Below are 6,000 nucleotides of genomic sequence, written 5' to 3'. Positions count from 1 at the left end.
AATGAAAATATCTTTAAAATTCATAATAGAATAATAATAATTTAAAAATAATTTTAAAATTTAAAACAAATAAATGAAAATATTTACTTATTTTAGGTGTTTGAGTGTTTTGCTTGCACAGGTGTATGTGTATCATGCACATCCCTGGTACCTGAGGCGGTCAGAGGAGGGTTTGGAACCCCTGTAACTGGAATTATGGATGGCTGTGAGCCACCATATTGGTGCTGGGAACTGAACCCGGGCCCTTTGCAAAAACAATGCATGCTCTTAATCCCTGTGCCTTCTCTCCAACACTTATGCTAGAATTTTCTTCCTGCTCTTTTTAAATAGATTACTGCTCTTGTTTCATGGAACATTTTTTCTCTTGTCTCTCTGATGTTGATAATTCCAGTAATAATTCATTTCCTTTCTACCTTCTCCACTGTTTGTGTTTGTGGCCTTCCTATCTCCTTTTGGAGAGTCCCCTGACACTTTAGTCTTTTGAAGAAGAAGTCCTGGTTAGAAATAGAGATAAGCAGTTAGATGTAAGTTTCAGAAAAACAAACGATTGCTTTCTATGTGTATGTTCCAAATATTTCACAGAACATATTTTTCACTTGGAAATTACTCCTTATTTATCCAAAATTCACATGTATCTTTTCATCCTGTTTTTATCTGTTAAGCTATTTTACATGGGGTCTTAGCTAGTGATTTCATTAAGGATACTGGTATGAGCTTCAATTTTTCAGTTTTATCAAAGAAAAATCTTTCAGGCAATAGCAAGATGGCTCAGTAGATAAAGGGATTTCTCTTCAAGCCCGGTGACCTGAGTTTGATCCCTGGGATGGACGTGTTGGAAGGAGAGAGCTGATTTCTACTTGGAGTCCTCTGGCCTCCAGGATGCAGGCACCTAGCTGGTTAGAGACCACAAGCCATTGTTGGAGGGAAGCAGTGTGCAGACACCCCACCCCGGCCCCTAAGGCCAAGCCTCAACCTTTCGAACACAGCCTGGAGAAAGGGCGGGGCAGCTGCAAGGCAGAGAAATCCAGGGGAGGCCTGGAAAAGCTCTAAATGGGCTCTACACAAACTGTTTTTCCAGACCTGCCTCTGCAGTACCATTTTGGGAAGAACCAGTCACTCAGGTATGTGAGTTTCCGGGGCTCTGAGACCGCTTGGTTTGTTCTTTCTGTAGATCTATTTTTTAGCCGTCTTTGAATTTTGTTTTTCGTTTGCTGTGTCTTTGTCTGCTGTTCTTTTTATGTTTGTGAGCTTGTGCCACTTAAAATCTCTGCTGAATTTTTTTTTTTGAAATAAAGGTAACTATTCATGTTCAATGTACTATGTAGTCTTTGGGAGAGGGAGGAGAACATTTCTTTTCCATTTATTTTCCTGTTTCCAGCATGCTTCATAGCTCAATGTCCTAGGAAAAGGTATATAGATTTATCTAGAATTTTCCTTGGTCTTCTGACCCTCTGCCATCAACAAAGGACCAAAGCTTCCTGCAGAGAGTTCTTTGGCCTTCTAAATTTCTGTTTTTGCCACTTGAAGCTCCCCAGAGGTGCTGGATTACAGTGCAGTGTTAAATAACTCTTCAGTGTTAACTAGGTGAGTTTTAAGCCTAACCCTTCCTGGAAAGTCTGTGGCTGAGGGCAACGAATTTAGATAAGAGAAAGGTTTGCTCTTTTTATTGCCTTACAGTAAGTATTGTTTGCTTACAACAATTGGTTTGACAAAGGTTCTTAAGTCCTTAATGGATACCCAGAGTCATTTATTGTGTAGAGGGGGATGGTCTCAAGTTCAGAGAACCTCACTCTTCGCCCAGTTCCTTAGACACACCTTCTGAGGTGACTCCAGAAAAGTTCACAGATAGGCTGATTACCTAAAAGAAAAATGAAAGCACCAAAACCCCCAAAACCCCCTTCCTTTTTTAAAAAAAAATTTCTGCCAAGATATCATTTTATTATAAGTGAACTAGTTACTCCATGTGACAAGAGACAAACAACGTCGACAATAGGCAATGCCATTCAGGCTGATAATCACTGTGGACTGGAATAGAAATAAGCAGCGAGAGGCGGCAGGAGTTGCGCCAGCTCTCACTAGACGTGGCCTCATTCTTTCAGCTGATGAAACACCTGTAGCAAGCAAGCGGTATCACAGGTATGGAAACTCACCTTTGTCGGAGGCTGCCTGCTACAGAGAGCCATAGACCCTCTTTGAATTAAGAATTTAAAAGGTCCAGCCAGCTGCAGCAGAGTCCCTGAGGTCCCAGGTGCGTAGGAAGCCAGAGTGAGAAAATCAATTGAACGCTGGAGTCTGAGAACAGCCTGACCAACATAGGGAGATTTCCCATCTCAACAAAACAAATCCCCCACACAAAAAACCTCCTAGGTCTGTATTTTGAAAGGTATATGATAAAACCAAAGTATTTCCTGTAGAAGAGAATTTCCAGTTCTCCTTTCCAAACACATGCTTCCATAACATGTTTCCATAACACTTTTCTAGCAAATATCACAGAGCACTGAGACAGGGAAGATTTATTTCAGTGGAGAGATGGAGCAGCTACCAGACATGAAGTTGATATTAGCGTGAGCTGAACCAAGTCATGGAGATGTGGTAATGATGACAGAGGCAAAAATCAGAGTCCTTTCTTGGTTTGGTCCACAGTTAGAGTGCACTGACTGTGGTGTGTGCGTGTGCGTGTGCGCGTGCGCGTGTGCGTGTGTGTGTGTGTGTAGTTGAAGATGGAACCCAGGGCCTTGTGCTTGGCAAGAGCTCAACTATTGAGCTACATTTCAGCCCCACTGATATTCTTTTAAAGTGGATGAGCTTTAGAGAAACCAAGGCATCCCTTCTCTTGCCAAACAAGCAAACACCTCTAAGCTTGAGGGGACTCAGGATGGAGCATGCCCGTCCTCTAGAGAGGGAGGGAGGAGAGAGAAATGAGTGCCTATAAAGATTTCCCTGTGAGGAAGAGAAGGATGGATAGCTATGTCTGTCACTCGAAGGCAGTCTGCAAGAGCCTGGCAATATTCGAGTTTTATGTCCATTTTAATTGTTTAGATGTCTTAACCTAATAATAGATTGTCAATTAATCACTTTTATGCAATAATAAAAGACACATAAAATGTTATTGTTGCTTCCTGTTCAGGCCCCCTCCCCAGCATGAGTGTTATTGAGATACATTTCATTCAGGTAAGCTGGCAGGTTTATCAGAGCACAGAGGGCCCTCTGACAATTATCCTGCAGTCTACAACAGACAGCATAAAACAAAAATCAAAAAACAAAACAAACAAACAAAAACCACCTCTAGATTCAAACTCTGTCTGGCTCCCAAGATCGTATCTTGGAGAAAAGAAAGAAAAAACAACAGTTTTGTAACCCCAAATAATTTGGTGATGAGATTATTTATTTATTTTAGAAGCCCATGTACCTGCTTTTAGGGCCCAAGAATCTATAAAAGGGAAGACAGGTGACAAGTGCTGTAAATTATATTTTAATTTAAAAAAATGTTTTTGAAAAAAAGAAAAGCATATTAATATTCCTTTAAAAATGCTGGCGTGACCCCGGCAGGCTCACAGAGCAGCCGCGAGCCAGGCAGAGATGGCTGTCAGAGTGGTGCAGATTCCCCACGGAAGCTCAGACTCACTGGCTCAAATGATCGTTCTGCCTTGGTCTTCTGAATAGACAGGACTATAAAAGTGTGAGTCGATATACCCAAACAAAAGTGCATAAGCTTTGTTTTTTATACTCTTTAAGATATTTATGTGTGTGTGGGGTGTTGAAAGGAGGAAGACAAGAGCTCATATAGCCCAGGCTGGCCTCTAACTCCTTTGTAACATCGTCCATATACACCCAAAAAGGTTGGGATGTTGGGGTCTCCAGTTAGGGGGTCTCATCCCATGTTCTGGTCTCTCTTCTCCCATTCCAGACCCTGCCCCTGGGAAAACCTGGGGAAAGTCAGCACCTCCCTGGGGTACAGCTCAAGACCCCATCTGCAGGCTATGTAAGACCTGGGAGAGCCATGTTTGCCGTGTGATTCCTCCCCTGCCTTCCCAAGGGCCACGCAGGCGTTGCTATGCTCTGCTCAGTTTAAACCTGGATTTACTCATTTGTCCTGACTGGACGTTACATCGGTGGTGACGTAACCACCAGGGGATTTAAACTTTTCACTAAGGATGTCATTAAACTGATGCTCCGTCCTCCATTCCCTCCCCAAGCGCTGAGACTGCAGACTTGTGTCTTACGCTCAGCTTCATAGACACCTTTTGTGAGATGGCGATCTTGCTGTGCTGCCCAGGCTAGCCTGCTAGCCTCAAATTTTCCATCTCCTTCCTTCAGCCTCTGGCTGCTTGGGTTTTGAAACCAGGTTTATGTAATAATATTCTTGAATCCTTTCCAGTTACAGTGAGATCAGATTGTCCCTGGAAAGCCACCATGCAACAGGCACTGGAAAAGCAGAGTCATTCCCAATTTCTGCCATGTGACCCTGGTATGACCTTTCCAATGTGTTTGACTTCTAGTCTGTGAGCTTAACTGAGGAGGAGACACCTCTTTACAAGACGTGAGGACTAGTGATTATCAACGCTAATCAGAGAGAGAGAGAGAGAGAGAGAGAGAGAGAGAGAGAGAGAGAAAGCGAGAGAGAGAGAAGCAGGAGTCTACTGGAATCCATCTCCCGCCCCTCCCCTCTGACGTGGATGACATCCTAAGAAGTCGCTGAGAAATCAAACAGTGGTGGATGACGTGACTTTAAAATGTTGGGAAATTCCTGACATAGCGACAAGGCAAAGCTGCAGAGTGATGATGACTAACGCGGTCGTCCCAACACTTCACTTGGTGGCTGTTGCCAAAGGAGGAGGCAGCCGGGGGAGACAGGGCGAGGAGGGGCGGGAGCTGCCTCTGTTGTGACAGTTCCACTAGACCATAAATTTTGCTAATTATTAGTATCAGCTGTTACTTATTATTTAATTCAGCAGGGTTGCTCTGTAATCCTACAACTCTTAAGTTGGCAAAGCATTTTGTAATGGAGCTGGCTCTATGAAAGATCCTGTACCAAAATGAAACGTTCAGTTCCTGTCAAGGTGGAGGAGTCACCCTATTGAGCTGCTCTTGGCCACAGTTTAAGGAAATGAGTCAAGTTGGGGTTGTAGCTCAGTGGTAGAGTACTTGTCCCATGTCCATGGGTCCTGGGTTCCGGTCCCACCATGAAAGACGGAAGGAAGACAAGTAGACGGAACTGCTAAGGATGTGGTTGATGATGCTCATTTCAAGCCAGTCTTCTGCACGCTATTTCTCCAGAAGTGCCGGCCAGTCAGTGATGCTTAGGTAGCAGAAATGCTTCAGTAGAGTAACAGATATGGGCTCTCTTCCTGAATTAGCCATGTTTCAACCTTCCAGAAAGGAGAGGAAAGGGAAAGTGTTTGCCTTGTATCCACCTGCCCAGGGTGTAAGCTGGAAGAACTAGAAGAGGAAGGGCGACTCCCCTAAGGAGACATTAAAAGTGTCAGGTGGCGTCCTACCTGAAGGTCCTTTACAAGAACAATTTCACCTGTAAGCTACTTGTTGGGAAACAGAAGACAGACGGCCTGGGGCCTTCGAGCGACACTCCCTTAGTGCGCTAATGTTAAGGCGTTTCCGGGACTATAGACAAAATAAGTTCACTGGCAGATCAGAAAAACATCTGTCGAGTCCACATAGTGCTCTTCCTTATATAGCGTCAGAATGATCCTTTGGCTATTTTTAAACAAAAATAGCATGCTCCATGACCCCTCCAGGCCGTGGTGAAACAATAAATGTCTGGCGAGCACTACCTAGCTTATGTGCCAGGTGTTGCTAGGAGCCGAGACCATGGTGGTGAGTGAGGCACACCAGGACCCGGGCTCTGTCTTGTGGAAAAGCTGCACACTTGTTCAAATCTGATCGGCTCAGATCTGCTTTCTGTATTTTAACCTTTTGTGTTGTTATAACATAACACCAGAGACCGGGTTAGATATAATCAATGAAAGTTTATTTCTCAGAGTT

At 43.9% G+C, this 6,000-nt stretch overlaps 1 protein-coding gene across 1 annotated transcript in view; it reads left to right on the top strand.

Moving 5' to 3' along the window:
- Positions 1 to 1,068: 1,068 nt before the first annotated feature.
- Fut8 (fucosyltransferase 8) overlaps positions 1,069 to 6,000 on the top strand; it is a 247,949-nt gene continuing 243,017 nt past the window's right edge. The window contains exon 1 of the mRNA XM_087911719.1: positions 1,069 to 1,121. The gene's annotated coding sequence lies outside the window, so the exon portion shown is untranslated. The remainder of the gene's footprint in view (positions 1,122 to 6,000) is intronic.

Source organism: Myodes glareolus, chromosome 11 (genome assembly GCF_982192425.1).
Source record: "Myodes glareolus chromosome 11, mMyoGla1.1, whole genome shotgun sequence".
In the NCBI taxonomy this organism is placed as follows: Eukaryota; Metazoa; Chordata; class Mammalia; order Rodentia; family Cricetidae; genus Myodes; species Myodes glareolus.
The sequence above is the reverse complement of the archived record's forward strand: the minus strand, read 5'-3'. Positions and strand labels throughout refer to the sequence as shown.